The sequence below is a fragment of the Pyrus communis genome, chromosome 13 (genome assembly GCF_041283825.1).
Source record: "Pyrus communis isolate YQ-2024b chromosome 13, ASM4128382v1, whole genome shotgun sequence".
NCBI lineage: Eukaryota > Viridiplantae > Streptophyta > Magnoliopsida > Rosales > Rosaceae > Pyrus > Pyrus communis.
In genome coordinates this window covers 8,445,591-8,464,662 of record NC_142577.1, presented here as the reverse complement: position 1 = coordinate 8,464,662, position 19,072 = coordinate 8,445,591, and the positions used below count along the sequence as shown (strand labels likewise).

Here is a 19,072-nt window from a genome sequence, read left to right as displayed (position 1 = left end):
CTTCATCACTCACGGCACAAGAAGAGGAGAAACTAGTGCGTGTTTTGAAGGAGTTCAAATCTGCCCTCGGTTGGACGTTGGCCGATATCAAAGGCATTAGTCCCGCCACATGCATGCATCATATATTTCTTGAGGAGGGGGCCAAACCAACTAGAGAGGCTCAACGCCGTCTTAACCCTCCAATGATGGAAGTTGTGAAGAAGGAGATAATCAAGTTGTTAGATTGTGGAGTTATCTATCCTATCTTGGATAGTAAGTGGGTTTCGCCTATCCAATGCGTGCCGAAGAAATCTGGAGTGACGGTTGTGGAGAACGCAAAGAATGAGCTAGTGCCCACTCGAGTCCAAACCGGTTGGCGTGTATGCACGGACTATAGGAAGATAAATGCCACCACGAGGAAGGACCACTTCCCATTGCCGTTCCTAGATCAAATGTTGGAAAGGTTAGCGGGTCATTCATTTTATTGTTTTCTTGATGGATACTCTGGGTATAATCAAATTGTTATTGCACCGGATGATCAAGAAAAAACTACTTTTACATGTCCCTTTGGTACATTTGCTTATCGTCGCATGCCATTTGGTTTATGTAATGCACCTGCTACATTTCAAAGATGCATGATGAGCATATTTTCTGATTATGTCGAGAAAATTATTGAGGTTTTTATGGATGATTTCAGTGTGTTTGGTAATTCATTTGATGGGTGTTTGAGTAATCTTAGTTTAATTTTGAACCGTTGTGTTGAAACAAATCTTGTGCTTAATTGGGAAAAATGTCACTTAATGGTTAAACAAGGTATTGTTTTAGGACATATTATTTCTGAAAAAGGCATTGAAGTAGATAAATCTAAGGTAGACCTTGTTCGTCACTTACCCTCTCCAACTTCGGTTAGAGAGGTTCGTTCGTTTCTTGGTCACGCTGGTTTTTATAGGCGGTTCATAAAGGATTTCTCAAAGATTTCACAGCCACTATGCCGATTGCTGCAAAAAGAGGTGGCGTTCGAGTTTGATGATGCATGCTCCACGGCTTTCAAGCACCTCAAGGAGGCTCTCACTTCGGCTCCCATTATCACACCTCCAGATTGGAGCCTTCCATTCGAGTTGATGTGCGATGCTTCGGATTATGCGATTGATGCTGTTTTGGGGCAGCGGAAGGACAAACAACCTCATGTTATTTATTATGCATCTAGAACATTAAATGATGCTCAATTAAATTATTCAACCACTGAAAAAGAACTACTTGCTGTGGTATTTGCATTAGATAAGTTTCGGTCATACTTACTTGGGACTAAAGTTATTATTTTTACTGATCATGCAGCTCTCAAGTATTTGCTCACGAAAAAGGAGGCCAAGCCTAGACTGATTCGATGGCTGTTGCTTCTACAAGAGTTTGACATTGAGATTCGGGATAAGAAGGGCGTGGAGAATGTGGTGGCTGACCACTTAAGCCGAATGGTGCATAATGAGGAGTCCCTACCCATTGCAGAGACATTCCCCAATGAACAATTGTTGTCCATAAAGGTTAGTACACCGTGGTATGCCGATATAGTTAATTTTTTGGTGTCAAAACGTATTCCAAGTGAGTTTAATAGGCACCAACGTGACAAACTTAGGCATGATGCACGGTTTTATGTGTGGGATGATCCATACTTATGGAAATTTTGTCCCGATCAGATTATACATCGTTGTGTGCATGATTCTGAATGTCATTCAATCTTAAGTTTTTGTCATACATATGCATGTGGAGGGCACTTTGGCACACAACTCACGGCCCTCAAAGTGTTACAATGTGGATTTTATTGGCCTAGTATTTTTAAGGATGCTAGAACGTTTTGCTTAACATGTGATAAATGCCAAAGAATGGGTGGCATTAGTGCAAAAGACCAAATGCCGCAGGTTTCTATCCTAAATGTTGAAATTGTTGATGTTTGGGGTATTGATTTTATGGGTCCCTTCCCTTCATCGTATGGTTTCATGTATATTTTGCTTGCGGTTGATTATGTGTCAAAATGGGTGGAAGCCAAGGCCACCCGGACTAATGATTCTAAAGTGGTTGCAGAGTTTATTAGAACTAACATTTTTGCAAGGTTTGGAATGCCACGAGTGATCATTAGTGATGGAGGGTCACACTTCTGCAATCGGACCATTGAAGCGTTATTGAGGAAATACCATGTCACCCATAAGGTTTCTACACCTTACCATCCTCAAACGAATGGCCAAGCCGAGGTTTCCAACCGAGAGATCAAGCAAATACTTGAGAAGACCGTTGGGCCAACAAGGAAGGATTGGAGCTTACGGTTAGATGATGCACTTTGGGCGTATCGTACGGCGTACAAAACTCCCATTGGGATGCCCCCCTTTCGACTTGTCTATGGCAAGGCGTGCCATCTTCCCGTTGAATTGGAGCACAAAGCACTTTGGGGCATCAAGAAGTTTAACATGAACCTCGATGAAGCAGGAAGTCAAAGGAGATGGCAATTAAATGAGCTTGATGAGATAAGGCACGAGGCGTATGACAATGCAAGCATTTACAAGCAAAAGACCAAAGCTTTCCATGACAACATGATCCGTGGGAAATCATTCTCAATTGGGCAGAAAGTGCTATTGTTCAATTCCCGTTTACGTTTGTTTCCTGGTAAGTTACGTTCTAAGTGGATTGGACCATTTGTTGTTACTAATGTTTTTGTTCATGGTGCAGTCCAAATCCAAAGCTTGAAAACGGGACATGAATTCAAGGTGAACGGGCATCGTTTGAAGCCCTATTATGACACCTTTGTGGAGCATGCCGTGGATGACATACCCTTGGAAGCCGTGGCCCCTGGTAAGGAGTGAATAAAGTTTCGTCCGGCTGGAAGACGTTAAAGCAAGCGCTACTTGGGAGGCAACCCATGCAATCAACAAAGGAAGAACTTGGGAATCGCTTCACACTCAGATTTGCGTCCCTAAACCCTTTCCTTTGTTGCTTACTTTATGTATGTGTATTGTGTTTTTAATTGTGTCTAAAACATTGAGGACAATGTTTAGTTTAAGTGTGGGGGGGTAACATTCTGTTTTGAGATATTTGTGCATGAAATTCGTAGGGTATTACCACCTAACATGTCTAAACTTGTTTCCCACTGTTTTTATGTGTTTTTAAGCTATTTTAGAGTGTTTTAGTGTGTGTTGACTTAAAAATCCGAAAATACCATAAAAATTTGAAAAAAAATTGTTTTGAAAATCCCAAAAAGAGTTGTTTTTGTGTGTTTGTTTGTGTCGTAGGGTACCTTCCAACACAATGATGAGGATTTGGTTTTTAATTGCATGACGGTTAAAGAAAGTTACAAACATGGTTGGACGTTTGATATACTCTTTGGTTTATGCTTGATTGTCGTTATAGTTTACGAATTCACATGTAATCACAAAAGAAAAAAATTAGTTTTTGTAACATGCTTGAAGGAATGAACTCAAACTAATGCTACATCCCTGTGAGACTTGAGCCTAAACGTTATTTGGAGAGTTAAAATCTGTGCATCATTGTTTTCTAAGTCGTTGTATGATCTCATTATTCATTGCTTGGTTACTACTTAGAAGGCGTTTCATCACTTAGTTCCAAATGCTAGAACTCATGCCCATTTCATTCAAAGCATGTCATTGATTTGCATAACACATAATCAAGATGAAGTTGTGTAGTGAACACCATAGCCAAATTGCCATATTTCCCTTTTCATTTGTTTTGTAGGATTTAACCCCGTTGAGCCTTGTGTAGCCTACTTCCTTTGTTAACCCACATTATCCTCACCTAGCCTAGATTAGGACCATCCTTACCCTTGTTCTTGAAGCATAGTAAGCAATGAATTCCTTTTGATTAATGTGTTGCAGAAAATAAGTGTGGGGGAAGGATTATGGATGTGAGTTTTTGTGCCATAGGCACGGTTAGAAAAAGAAAAAAAAAAAGAAAAAAAAAAGAAAAGAAAAGAAAAGAAAAAAAAAAAAAGTGAAAAAGAGTTGAAAAGAAGTGAAAAAGAGTTCCAAAGTATTGGTTGGTGAAGTAAGGGCCCAAATCAATGAATTAGGCCCTAAGAGTTGTTTAAATCTCCCCTGTTTGTCTAAAAGTTGATTTCTGCATTCTAAGGGAATTCTAGGTCTTAATTTCATTACTTTACTTACTATTGCTTAAAGAACTTTTGTGTATCCCTACCTTTCCTTGTTAGCCAATACCCCAAGCCCCGTTACAACCCTTGACTTCTATCTTGAGTGTTGTGCATTTCAATTGTGGAGTTTGAATTTGGTATGAGCATATGGTGTCACTGGTTCTCGCATCTAAGTAGTAGCATTCCATTCATGAGATCATATCTAAACACGTTTAATTACTCCAGAAATTGCGTTCTTTGTTATAACATATGTGAGTACTAGTCTTTCATGTTTACATCAATCTTCTCACATATAACTAGTGTAGGGTGTGTAGTCAGAAAATCGGAGTGAAAATTGAGTGCATAACTAGTGAGGAATTGAGGGAATTCTCTAAGGCATGTTACTACATTCAAAATGTGTTTTAATTGATTAAATGTGAACTAGTGAATGGTGACTATGATTAAGTATGTGCTTAAGGGGAAGGAAGACTAAAAGCTATGTGAGTAATGATTTTTGACATGTCATGTTTCATTGGAAATCCCTGAGGCAAACGTTGGAAGGTTTAGGTTGTTTTCTTTGTTTTGTTTCGTTTTGTTTACTTTAGTTATTTTGTTTTGCTCGAGGACTAGCAAAAGTTAAGTGTGGGGGAATTTGATAGGAGCATATTCATGCGACTTAATTAGCTTGTTCTCGTGCATTTATGTTGTGTTTTCTTAGTTGTTTTAGTGTTTAAGGCCACTTTTGTGTATTTTCAGATTATAAGGCCAAAGTGTGCAAGAAGATGCAATTTGGAGTCTTTTGGAGCGAAAGAGGAATGAATGAGTTGAAGACTTGAAGAAACGACGAATTCCTACGCCAACGATGAATTCTTACCAAAACGAAGAATCCTACTCAAACAAGGCTTCCTATTTTAGGAAAGTTGACCCTAAGTTTCCCGTTTTGGTAACCTTTCCTAATCTTAAACGTCCGCATTTTCTAGCCACTTTGAAGTCCTTGTAGGCGCTTTAGGACACAAAACGAAGGCCCTAGGGCCCTTAACACCCTTTGTCGTGGGCTTTAGCCCAAGTCCTTTCCTTGCCGTGCAAGGGGGGCATTTTAGGCCCAATTCATGCATTAAACCCTAACCCTAAAACCCTAATCATCCTAATATCATTCAGCCGTCACTCCCATTCCCACCCACTCATTCACCAAACCATTTCAGCCACAAAAATCCCCTTAAGCCGTGACCATCTGATCCATTAATTCAAAACCATCTCAGCCATTCATTCATAAACCCTAAACTACTACCTTGCAGCCGTGCATTTCATTCACCCTAATTCATTTCATTCACCTTTCATTCAATAATCATTCAGCCGCACCTAATTCATGATTCTAGCCCTAAGCCGTAGCTCCCATTCAGATTCTCCCCCATTTTAATTTAAATCCATCTCAGCCACACCTTTTAATTTACCCTAGAATCTCATCCATTCATTCATTATTTTTCAGCCACCATTCCCTCCATTCTCTCCCTAGTGCCGCAGCCACCATAACCCAAAAACCAACCATTCCAGCCATTTTCCAAGCCTTGCCGCAGCCTCTCCACCACTCTCCACCACCTTACACACCTCCCTACACCATCTACCAACCTTGCCGCTGATGTGAGAATTATACGCACACAAATTAAACCCTCTTTTTATCAATTGTAGTGAAGAATGTAAGTAGGGATCGTTCTGGACCGGGGATTAGGAGGGATTGTTAATCACTTGGATTTGATTCAAAAACGTAGAAACACAATATAAAACACTATACTAGACTCAAAGAATGCAAAACTAAACTTTAAAACACAAAAACAAACCAAAAGACTCAAAACAGCCCCAAAACACTCAAAACTGCCTTAAAAACACAATCTGGGCAGTTTTGAACACTAGACACAACTTTGGACGAAAATTGGTTTTAACTTGACCTAAGACACTTAAAAACACAAACTAAATTGATTTCTAACTAATTTGACTCAACAAAGTAAAGGGGGATTGGTTTTGGACGAATTTAAAAACAAAACTTAAAACTTTGTAAAACGAACAGATTTTAAACGAATTTGGATTTAATGAATGGATGGGAAGCTAGCTAAGGGGTTCATCTCCACACATGTTATACTTGCACACAAAACGATTTCTAATTGCTTTTCAATAAACCATGAATTCTCAACGCCCCAGATTAACCGTGAATTGCACTAATTAACCCTCAGATTTTCCTAACGTTATTGAATTGGATGATTGCATACGACAACCCAAAACATTCCCCACAAGTCCCCTACATGATTGCATAATAGAGATACAAGCAAGAATCATTAAGTTCTATGAAAACCATAAGCATTGACGAAGCACTTGTTACTATGATTGCATGAAACTTATGCCAAGAATTTACTTAACGCGATTGAGATCATCAACCTTTACTACTTGTGAATATAATTCGATAACGATTAGGTGAAATTTCCTTATATCCTAGCATCCAATTTATGCATGAAAATTAAGCGTGCACTCTCAACCAACACACACAAACCAATGTAATTCACATAGATAAGTAAATTGAATTCACAACTTATGAAACGCAATTAGAAGTAATCAAATCATATTGCAAGCATAAACATGTATTTCGAATCCCCCCCTAGCCAAGGGGGGTTTAGTTCCTCATACGCACAAAACAAAGAGAATTGAAATTAAACATTGAATTCAAAGGAAAAGAAACACCTAGAAATTCCAGCGACGTGAACTTGAATTGCATGAACTTCCGAGCTTCCTTCTCCTCCTCCTTGGTGCGGCAAGGGTCTAGGGACAGGTTTTAGGGCCTTGGGTGTATGGATGTATGGTTATGGAGGGATGTAGTAGTGTTTAGGGGAAGGGGATGGTGCGGCCAAGGTCTAAAACTAAGGAAAGGGGTGTTTGGTGGCTGCGGCAAGTGTGTGGAGAAGTTTGGACGAATTTCTGGAGTGAATGAAGGTGTATGAGAGGTGGTGATCTAATCTAGGGGTTAATATGAGTATTTATAGGCACTTAAAACCCTAGGGTAATCAGATATGGACTTGAATAACCCAAATCCACTAGGAAATAGGCTTAGAAATCAGAAATAGAGAGGGATAATGCTTCCTAGGTGTGGCAGGTATGGGATAAGGTGATAAGGTTTCTAGAATGCCTTGCAAGGCAAGGGAAATCAGATTTCTAGAAGGGTTTGGGCGCCACCTTTGTAGGAGATAAGATAAGGTTCCTAAAATCATGCTTTAAGTGCCAAATTTGTAGGGAAAAAGGGATAAGGGTGTGGCAAAGCTTAGGGATAATGTTTAGGGCTTCTAGAAAGCCCTAAAACTAAGGGGAATTGGATAAAACGTGGCAAGGATAGGATAGGGTGTCCTAAATGGATAAGGTGCCCTAAATGGATAAGGACTCCTCATTGTACTTGGAAACTTTGCCTATTAGGATTAGGAAACCTTGTCTTCATCATTCCTTCTTCATCTTGGACTCCTTTTCCTTCTTGGACTTGGAAAACTTCTTTGTTGCTTCTCTTGAAACCATTTGGATTTTGACTTTCCTACTTCAAGTAGGAAACCTTGTTTGAGTAGGAATCTTCATTCTTCTAGGAATCCTAATTCAACTAGGGAACCCATTTCCATTAGGGGCTTTCCTACTTCAACTAGGAAACCTTGCTCAAGTAGGAATCATCATCTTCAAGTCTTCAATTTCGCCCATCCTCTTGGCTCCAAGCATATGATGTCCATTCCAAGCTCTAATTTGCTCCAAAAGGCTCCAAAATGCATCCTTTTGCATACTTTGCCCTTAAAACCTGAAAATACATAAAACTAGCTTAAAAGACTACTTTACTAAGGAAAAACACTTCAAATGCACAAGAACAAGCTAAACTAAGGTGCATAAATATGCTCCTATCAGCCGCACCACCCAACCTCCCTAAATCCATCCCTAACCCAGAAAACCATCCAGAAATTCCCTAGACCATTCCCTCCATTCTCTCCCTAGTGCCGCAGCCACCATAACCCAAAAACCAACCATTCCAGCCATTTTTCCAAGCCTTGCCGCAGCCTCTCCACCACTCTCCACCACTCTCCACCACCTTACACACCTCCCTACACCATCTACCAACCTTGTCGCACCACCCAACCTCCCTAAATCCATCCCTAACCCAGAAAACCATCCAGAAATTCCCTAGACCATTCCCTCCATTCTCTCCCTAGTGCCGCAGCCACCATAACCCAAAAACCAACCATTCCAGCCATTTTTCCAAGCCTTGCCGCAGCCTCTCCACCACTCTCCACCACTCTCCACCACCTTACACACCTCCCTACACCATCTACCAACCTTGTCGCACCACCCAACCTCCCTAAATCCATCCCTAACCCAGAAAACCATCCAGAAATTCCCTAGACCATTCCCTCCATTCTCTCCCTAGTGCCGCAGCCACCATAACCCAAAAACCAACCATTCCAGCCATTTTCCAAGCCTTGCCGCAGCCTCTCCACCACTCTCCACCACCTTACACACCTCCCTACACCATCTACCAACCTTGCCGCACCACCCAACCTCCCTAAATCCATCCCTAACCCAGAAAACCATCCAGAAATTCCCTAGACCATCTCTGCCGCAATAAGGAAAGGAGGAAGAGGAGCTTGGACGCACAGAAATTCAAGTGGATTCATTGGGCGTTCTAGGTGTAATCAATCCTTTGTGCTTCATGTTTAAATTCATTTATAATTCTCTTTTTGTGAACATGAGAGGCTAAATCCCCCTAGTTAGCTAGGGGGTGATTCAAAACCATGTACATGCTTGCAATATGATTTGATTACATTCAGTTGTTATTTCATAAATTGTGGATTCAATTCGTTCATCTATTTGATTGATAACTTATTTGTGTATGTTGATTGAGAGTGCACGCTTAGTTTTCATGCATGAATATGATGCTAGATTATGAGGGAGTTTCACCTAATAGTTACAATCTTATAATCACAAGTAGTGAAGGTCGCTTGAAAACGATCGCGTTGAATGAATTCTTAGCATAAGTTTCATGCAATTCATAGTAACGAATGCTTCGTCAATGCTTATGTTTTTCATAGAACTTAATGATTCTTGCTTGTATCTCTATTATGCAATTCATGTAGGGAACTTGTAGGGAATGTTTTGGGTTGTCGTATGCAATCATCCAACTCAATAACTTGTGGAAAAACTGAGGGTTAATTAGTGCAATTCACGGTTAATTTGGGGCGTTGAGTATTTATAATTTATTGGAAGAACAACTGAAAATCAAAGTGTATGTAAGTGTGACATGTGTGGAGAAAAACCCCTTAGCTATTCCATCATCCATATTTTCATCAAATTTATATTTAGAATCTGCCTTAATTTACAATCTGTGCACTTAATTTATTTTCGTCAAAAATTCAATCCCCCTTTACTTTAGTGTCCAAATTAGTTAGAAAGTGTCTTAGTTTGTGTTTTTAAGTGTTTTGATTCATTTGATTACACAAATTCGTCCAAAGTTGTCAAAGTGCTCAAAACTGCCCAGAAAGTGATTTTAAGGCAGTTTTGAGTGTTTTGGGGCTGTTTTGAGTCTTTTGCTTTGTTTGAGTGTTTTTATTGTTAGTTTTGCATTCTTTGAGTCTAGTTTAGTGTTTCAAACTTTGTTTTTGAGTTTTTAAGTCAGTTTCCAAGTGTTTAGCAATCCCTCCTAATCCCCGGTCTAGAACGATCCCTACTTAGTCATTTACTACAATTGTCACAAGAGGGTTTTAATTTGTGTGCTTACTTAGTTCGCATCACCTACATGACATCATAATAGAGATACGGTCAAAGATCATTACGTTCAATGGAAATCATAAGTATTGACAAAGCACTTGTAACTATGACATCATGATACTCATGCTAGGAATTTACTTAACATGATTGTGAAAACAACCTTAACTACTTGTGAATATTAGTTTGTGACGATTATGTGAAACACCCTAATATTCTAGCACCAAATTCAAGCATGCAAATTAAGTAGGCCTCCCTAATAAACATACAAGAATAAGTTATCCATCAAACGGTTAAGTAAATTGCGTTCACAATTTATGAAATCACAACTGGACTTAATCAACTCATATTATAAATGTAATCATGGTTTCAAAGCATCCCTAGGCTAAAACGAGTTTAGCCTCTCATGTTCATGACAAAACAAAGCAATATAGATTTAAACATTGAAAATAAAAGATAGATTACACCTAGAAACGTCCAACACTCCAACTTGAATGCACAAACGCCCAAGGCTTGGTCTTCCTTCTCCTCTTCCTTGCTAAGTCACGGCAAAGGGTCTATGGTGGGTTTTTGGATGATTTCCTGGTTTTTGGATGGATTTAGGTATGTAGGGTGGTGCGGCAAGGGTTGATGGTGGTGTATGGAGGTTGGGATGGAGGTGTGGAAGTAGGGGAATGATGGATGGGTAGTAGTAGGGTCACGGCACAGGTTGGTTCTCTCAATGGATGAATGAATGTTGTGTGAAGGGGTGGTCATCTGATCTAGGGGTTAACATGAGTATATATAGGCACTTAAAACCCTAGGATAATCAGATATGGACTTGAATAACCCAAATCAACTAGGAAATAGGCTTAGAAATCAGAAATAGAGAGGGATAATGCTTCCTAGGTGCGGCAGGTATGGGATAAGGTGATAAGGTTTCTAGAATGCCTTGCAAAGCAAGGGAAATCAGATTTCTAGAAGGGTTTGGGCGCCACCTTTGTAGGAGATAAGATAAGGTTCCTAAAATCATGCTTTAAGTGCCAAATTTGTAGGAAAAAAAGGATAAGGGTGCGGCAAAGCTTAGGGATAATGTTTAGGGCTTCTAGAAAGCCCTAAAACTAAGGGGAATTGGATAAAACCCACGGCAAGGATAGGATAGGGTGTCCTAAATGGATAAGGTGCCCTAAATGGATAAGGACTCCTCATTGTACTTGGAAACTTTGCCTATTAGGATTAGGAAACCTTGTCTTCATCATTCCTTCTTCATCTTGGACTCCTTTTCCTTCTTGGACTTGGAAAACTTCTTTGTTGCTTCTCTTGAAACCATTCGGATTTTAACTTTCCTACTTCAAGTAGGAAACCTTGTTTGAGTAGGAAACATCATCTTCAAATCTTCATTTTCGTCCATCCTCTTGGCTCCAAGCATATGATGTCCATTCCAAGCTCTAATTTGCTCCAAAAGGCTCCAAAATGCATTCTTTTGCATACTTTGCCCTTAAAACCTGAAAATACATAAAACTAGCTTAAAAGACTACTTTACTAAGGAAAAACACTATAAATGCACAAGAACAAGCTAAACTAAGGTGCATAAATATGCTCTTATCACTCGAGTGCTCATAAGCGATGGTGGGTCTCATTTTTGCGACCGCACCATTGCGGCGTTGCTCAAGAAGTACAACGTGATGCATAAGGTTTCCACACCTTATCACCCCCAAACAAGTGGCCAAGCCGAGGTTTCAAATCGAGAAATAAAGCAAATCCTGGAAAAGACCGTTGGGCCGAATAGAAAAGATTGGAGCTTGCGTTTGGAGGATGCACTGTGGGCCTATCGAACGGCTTACAAAACGCCCATTAGTATGTCCCCATTTCGGCTAGTCTATGGCAAGCCGTGCCATCTACCCGTGGAGCTTGAACATGATAGGCGCATATTCATGCGACTTAATTAGCTTGTTCTCGTGCATTTATGTTGTGTTTACTTATCTATTTCAGTGTTTAAGGCCACTTTTGTGTATTTTCATATTATAAGGCCAAAGTGTGCAAGAAGATGCAAATTGGAGTCTTTTGGAGCGAAAGAGGAATGAATGAGTTGAAGACTTGAAGAAACGACGAATTCCTACGCCAACGATGAATTCTTACCAAAACGAAGAATCCTACTCAAACAAGGCTTCCTATTTTAGGAAAGTTGACCCTAAGTTTCCCGTTTTGGTAACCTTTCCTAATCTTAAACGTCCGTATTTTCTAGCCACTTTGAAGTCCTTGTAGGCGCTTTAGGACACAAAACCAAGGCCCTAGCCGCACCATTTTAATTTTCCCCCTTTAATTTCTGATTTTTCCTAAATTCTAGAAGCTTTTGAATTTATTTTAGTTAATAAAAATAAGCTAGGGATTAATTTCTGGAACAAAAACATTTTTCAAACCCTAGGTTCTACCATCTTAGCCGCATCTCCCATTGCTCCATTATTCATATTAGCCACCATAAAATAATTTCCATTTAGGCCGTGACTCCCATTCATTCACCCTAAATCGGCCCATTAATCCCCTAAGCCGTGACTACACACATAACCCTAAAATTCCATATATAATCAGCCACCATATCATTTTTTATCCTTAAGCCGTGACCATCCCATTTTCTCTGATTCATATTTTTTATTTAGCCCATGATCCCATTCATGCCATTTTATTTATTCAGCCATTTAACCCTTTTCTTTTGAACCTAGCCGCAACTTTTGATTCATTTCACCAAAATCCGTGCATTCCATAATCCTACTCCATAGTCCGTGCAAAAACCATCCAGCCGCAGCACCATATTTATATATTTTTCTTCTCAGCCGTGCTTTCCCCAAAAAAAACATTGCAGCCATCTCCCATAAATCACAAACAGCCGCAGCCACTTCCACATTGAATCCATCCTGCCGCAGCAAACACCCCTCCATTCCAGCCACTTCCAAACTTTCCCCCATAATTCCACCACCTTGCCGCACCACCAATCCTCCCTAAATCCATCCCCAACCCAAAATAACATCCAAATCATCCATTTAACCTCACTGCCGCAGCAAGGAGAAGAGGAAAGAGGACTTAGACGCGCAGAAATTCAAGTGGATTCATTGGGCGTTCTAGGTGTAATCCATCCTTTGATCTTTATGTTTAAATTCAATTTTATTTTTCTTGTTGTGAACATGAGAGGCTAAATCCCCCTAGTTAGCTAGGGGGTGATTCGAAACCATGTTTATGCTTGCAATATGAATTGATTACTTTCGGTTGGAATTTCATAAGTTGTGGATTCAATTCGTTCATCTATTTGATTGATAACTTATTTGTGTATGTTGATTGAGAGTGCACGCTTAGTTTTCATGCATGAATATGATGCTAGATTATGAGGGAGTTTCACCTAATAGTTACAATCTTATAATCACAAGTAGTGAATGTCGCTTGAAAACGATCGCGTTGAATGAATTCTTAGCATAAGTTTCATGCAATTCATAGTAACGAATGCTTCGTCAATGCTTATGTTTTTCATAGAACTTATTGATTCTTGCTTGTATCTCTATTATGCAATTCATGTAGGGAACTTGTAGGGAATGTTTTGGGTTGTCGTATGTGAAGGAAGATTTGTGAAAAACATGTTCATTTAAGCAACATCAATAGCATGCAATTAACAATTAAAGGCGGAATCATGCTTGTATGCACTTAAAAACAAAACATTTACCCATGAAATTCAAAGCCTAGTAGATAGGTGAACCAAGACTCAACTCAAAACAAAGTGAGTTGAGAAATCAATACCTTTGTAGATTCCTCTTTGCATAAGCAAAGGCTAATCACCCAAAGAGAGGGCCTTCATTCCTTGCATCTTAGATCCATGGATTTGGATGGATGAAAAGGTTTCTCCAAGTTCCCAAAATTGAGAACCTCCAATGATTCATCACCAAGGCATAATGAAGAAGAAATGAGTGACCTTGGAGGAGTTTGATTGCTAGATGATCCCTCCAAGGTGGCCTAAATTTTAGAGAGAAAGGAGAGCTTGTGGTCTCATCCTTTCCCCAAAAATTACCATATGTAAATTTTAGGCTATAAAGTCCTTTATATAGTCCCTTCAAATAAGTGACCTAATGGACCAAAAGCCCTATTCTTCTAACATGGCAAGCCTATAAGGTTTATTGGGCTTTCAAGCCCTTTGTTTATTCAAGTTGTCATACAACTTGAGTTAATGGGCTTGACATTCAAATCCCATTGGGCCTTGCGGCCCAAAACTAATCCGAGGTCTTTAACGAACTTATTCGTTTGATTAATTAACATATTAATTAATCCTAGCCTTAGATAAATAATTAAACCATTTAATTATTCTTACTCATCTCCGTTGTTTCTTCAAACTCTACCTTACTCGGTGAACGATCCATTAGGTTCCTTTTAGCGAGGCAGTGGGCGATTAAAACTCTTTCTAATCGATTGTGAATTGAAACTTACTTTCAATTCTCCCGTTAGTGATAATACACTTTTAGGGCTTCCACAAACCATGGTTGACGCCTAGCAGCATGTCATGGTTACCCAAGCTAATCAGAAGAGGTGGAGAACCTATTCAGTTTTAGGATTACAAATGCAATACGGTCTTTCTCTAATACAATACTCTTGACCACATTGTTTGGTTTGATAGTTTATTCATGTCTACTATCCAATGTGAGTCTTGTGCTTATATGATTACCTTGAACGTGATTTGGAACACATTCCTAAATCTCATTCATACTTTGGCCAATGATTCTTAATCATATCATAGAGTATTCTCCCTCAAACAGTTTGAAGGTTAGAGATCCCTTGTTGCGCATTCACTTGCCTCCATGGCTAAGTGGCTTAACCCCAACAATGCCTTGGACACCCTCATGATGGAGTGACTTTGACATAATCAAAGATTAAGGACCTAACCACAAGACAACTGTGATGCCTCAGGTCAAAAGACTAATTTGCATTATCCCAACCATGAGTTCTCATGTGACATGAATATGAGAACTCTTCGTTGATCGTGTTCAGTGAACTCATTCTCTATTGAGCACCTACGTACTTGTCTTGATGTCACACACACCAACGACTCGAGACTAGTCACTCTCCCTGAGAGAAGACATAGCACGTACTGATCTTAACGGACTGTCAATGCCCAATTGACAATCCTATGATCAGGAACGTTTAGGATGTGTCAACGAAAGAATGGTCTCATGAATCTAACTTCTTTAGATCGCATTCTTCCAATCACATATTCCTTGGACTTATCGTTTAAGCATATAACATTTATATGAGACGGCTCAAACAATAATGTTTGCCCTTAATATTAAACTAGATTAGTTTAACATGTGAAATGTCCATAAAGTATCATCATATGATTGGTTTTAGGGCACATTTCCAACAGTATGCAATCATCCAACTTAATAACTTGTGGAAAAACTGAGGGTTAATTAGTGCAATTCACGGTTAATTTGGGGCGTTGAGTTTCATAATTTATCGAAAGACCAACTGAAAATCAAAGTGTATGCAAGTGTGACATGTGTGGAGAAGAACCTTCTAGCTAGCATTCTTCCATATTTCATCACATTCATATTTAAATTCTGCCTTTAAATTACAATCTGTGCATTTAATTTATTTTCGTCAAAACCACAATCCCCCTTTTCCTTAGTGTCTAATTTAGTTAGAAAGTTTCTTAATTTGTGTTTATAAGTGTTTTGTATTCTTTGAGTCTTTTGGTTTGTTTTAGTGTTTTATTGTTTAGTTTTGCATTCTTTGAGTCTAGTTTAGTGTTTTTAACGTTTGTTTTACGTTTTTGAGTCAGTGTCCAAGTGATTTAGTAATCCCTCCTAATCCCCGGCAACGGCGCCAAAAATTTGATGCGAACTAAGTAAGCACACAAATTAAAACCCTCTTGTGACAATTGTAGTATATGAATAAGTAGGGATCGTTCTTAACCGGGGATTAGGAGGGATTGCAAAATCGCTTGGAAACTGACTCAACAACGTAAAATAAAGTTTGAAACACTAAACTAGACTCAAAGAATGCAAAACTAAACAATAAAAACACTCAAACAAATCAAAAGACTCAAACAGCCCCAAAACACTCAAAACTGCCTTAAAATCACTTTCTGGGCAGTTTTGAGCACTTTGGTAACTTTGGACGAATTTGTGTAATCAAATGAATCAAAACACTTAAAAACACAAACTAAGACACTTTCTAACTAATTTGGGCACTAAAGTAAAGGGGGATTGAATTTTTGACGAAATTAATTAAAATGCACAGATTGTAGAATTAAGGCAGATTGTAATGAATGTGATGAACTATGGATGATGGAATAGCTAAGGGGTTTTTTTCTCCACACATGTCACACTTGCATACACTTTGATTTTCAGTTGTTCTTCCAATAAATTATAAATACTCAACGCCCCAAATTAACCGTGAATTGCACTAATTAACCCTCAGTTTTTCCACAAGTTATTAAGTTGGATGATTGCATACGACAACCCAAAACATTCCCTACAAGTTCCCTACATGAATTGCATAATAGAGATACAAGCAAGAATCATTAAGTTCTATGAAAAACATAAGCATTGACGAAGCATTCGTTACTATGAATTGCATGAAACTTATGCTAAGAATTCATTCAACGCGATCGTTTTCAAGCGACCTTCACTACTTGTGATTATAAGATTGTAACTATTAGGTGAAACTCCCTCATAATCTAGCATCATATTCATGCATGAAAACTAAGCGTGCACTCTCAATCAACATACACAAATAAGTTATCAATCAAATAGATGAACGAATTGAATCCACAATTTATGAAATAACAACTGAATGTAATCAAATCATATTGCAAGCATGTACATGGTTTCGAATCACCCCCTAGCTAACTAGGGGGATTTAGCCTCTCATGGTCACAAAAAGAGAATTACAATTGAATTTAAACATAAAGCACAAAGGAATGATTACACCTAGAACGCCCAACGAATCCACGTGAATTGGTGCGCGTCGAAGCTCCTCTTTCCTCTTCTCCTTCTGCGGCAGATTGGTTAAATGGTGTTTTTGGGTGATTTTCTGGTTTATAGATGGTTTTATGGTGATATGGTGGTTCGGCAATGGTGTGTGGTGGTGTAGAGTGGTGTGGAAGGTGGTGGAGAGTGATGGAATGGCTGCGGCAAAGGTTGGAAGTGTGTGGAAATGGGTGGTTTTCTGATTATGGTGGCTGCGGCACTAGGGAGAGAATGGAGGGAATGGTGGCCGCGAAATTGTGTGAATGTGTAGAATGAATAATGGGTTCGGCTAGGGTGAAAATGTATATGATGGTGGCTGAAAAATAATGAATGAATGGATGAGATTCTAGGGTGAATTAAAGGGTGTGGCTGAGATGGATTTAGAAAGCTTTAGGGTGAAATATGGATGGGGGCTTGCGGCTGCAAGGGAATTAGGTTAAGTGGCTGATGGAATGCACGGTTTTAGGGAGGAAAAATGGGAAAGATTGGAATGCACGGATTGAAGGGGAAGGGAATGGAAGCTGCGGATTGAATGTGAATTAGGTTGAATGGATTATGGGAAGGAATGGGAATAAGTAGCTGAATGAATATGGAAGAAGAGGTGCGGCTGCAAGGTTGTAGAACTAGGGTTATTAGGGTGAATGGTTGAGATTGTTTTGAATGAATGAATCAGATGGCTTATGGATGAATGGAAAAGTGACGGCTAGAGAGGAAATTAGGGTAGAATGGGTGCGGCTTGGTTTAATTTAAGAGAGAAATAGGTTAAAATTCAGAAATAAAAGGGAGAGTGGCTGCAAGGAATAAGGCTAGGGTTTAGAATTAGGGTTTAATGCATGAAATGGGCCAGAAATACTCCCCCTTGCACGGCAAGGAAAGGGAGTTGGGTTATAGCCCACGGCAAAGGGTTTTAAGGGCCCTATGGCCTTCGTTTTGTGTCCTAAAGCGCCTACAAGGACTTCAAAGTGGCTAGAAAATGCGGACGTTTAAGATTAGGAAAGGTTACCAAAACGGGAAACTTAGGGTCAACTTTCCTAAAATAGGAACCCTTGTTTGAGTAGGATTCTTCGTTTTGGTAAGAATTCATCGTTGGCGTAGGAATTCGTCGTTTCTTCAAGTCTTCAACTCATTCATTCCTCTTTCGCTCCAAAAGACTCCAATTTGCATCTTCTTGCACACTTTGGCCTTATAATCTGAAAATACACAAAAGTGGCCTTAAACACTAAAATAGATAAGTAAACACAACATAAATGCACGAGAACAAGCTAATTAAGTCGCATGAATATGCTCCTATCAAATTCCCCCACACTTAACTTTTGCTAGTCCTCGATCAAAACAAAACAACTTAAAGAAAATAAGACGAAACAAAACAACAAAACATAACCTAATCCTTCCAACGTTTGCCTCAGGGATTTCCAATGAAACATGACATGTCAAAAATCATTACTCACATAGCTTTTAGTCTTACTTCCCCTCAAGCACATACTTAATCATAGTCACCGTTCACTAGTTCGCATTTAATCAATTAAAACACATTTTGAATGTAGTAACATGCCTTAGAGAATTCCCTCAATTCCTCACTAGTTATGCACTCAATTTTCACTCAGATTTTCTGACTACACACCCTACACTAGTTATATGTGAGAAGATTGATGTAAACATGAAAGACTAGTACTCACATATGTTAATAACAAAGAACGCAATTTCTGGTGTAATTAAACGTGTTTGGATATGATCTCATGAATGGAATGCTACTACTTAGATGCGAGAACCAGTGACACCATATGCTCATACCAAATTCAAACTCCACAATTGAAATGCACAACACTCAAGATAGAAGTCAAGGGTTGTAACGGGGCTTGGGGTGTTGGCTGACAAGGAAAGGTAGGGATACACAAAAGTTCTTTAAGCAATAGTAAGTAAAGTAATGAAATTAAGATCTAGAATTCCCTTAGAATGCAGAAATCAACTTTTAGACAAACAGGGGAGATTTAAACAACTCTTAGGGCCTAATTCATTGTTTTGGGCCCTTACTTCAACAACCAATACTTTGGGACTCTTTTTCACTTCTTTTCAACTCTTTTTCACTTTTTTTTCTTTTTTTCTTCTTTTTTTTTTTTCTTTTTCTTTTTCTAACCGTGCCTATGGCACAAAAACTCACATCCATAATCCTTCCCCCACACTTATTTTCTGCAACACATTAATCAAAAGGAATTCA

General features: G+C 39.1%; 1 long non-coding RNA gene across 1 annotated transcript in view; it reads left to right on the top strand.

Moving 5' to 3' along the window:
- Positions 1–19,072, top strand: part of LOC148691705 (uncharacterized) — a 79,205-nt gene that overhangs the window by 25,575 nt on the left and 34,558 nt on the right. The window contains exon 2 of the long non-coding RNA XR_015954645.1: positions 11,468–11,777. This is a non-coding gene — a long non-coding RNA (uncharacterized LOC148691705). The remainder of the gene's footprint in view (positions 1–11,467; positions 11,778–19,072) is intronic.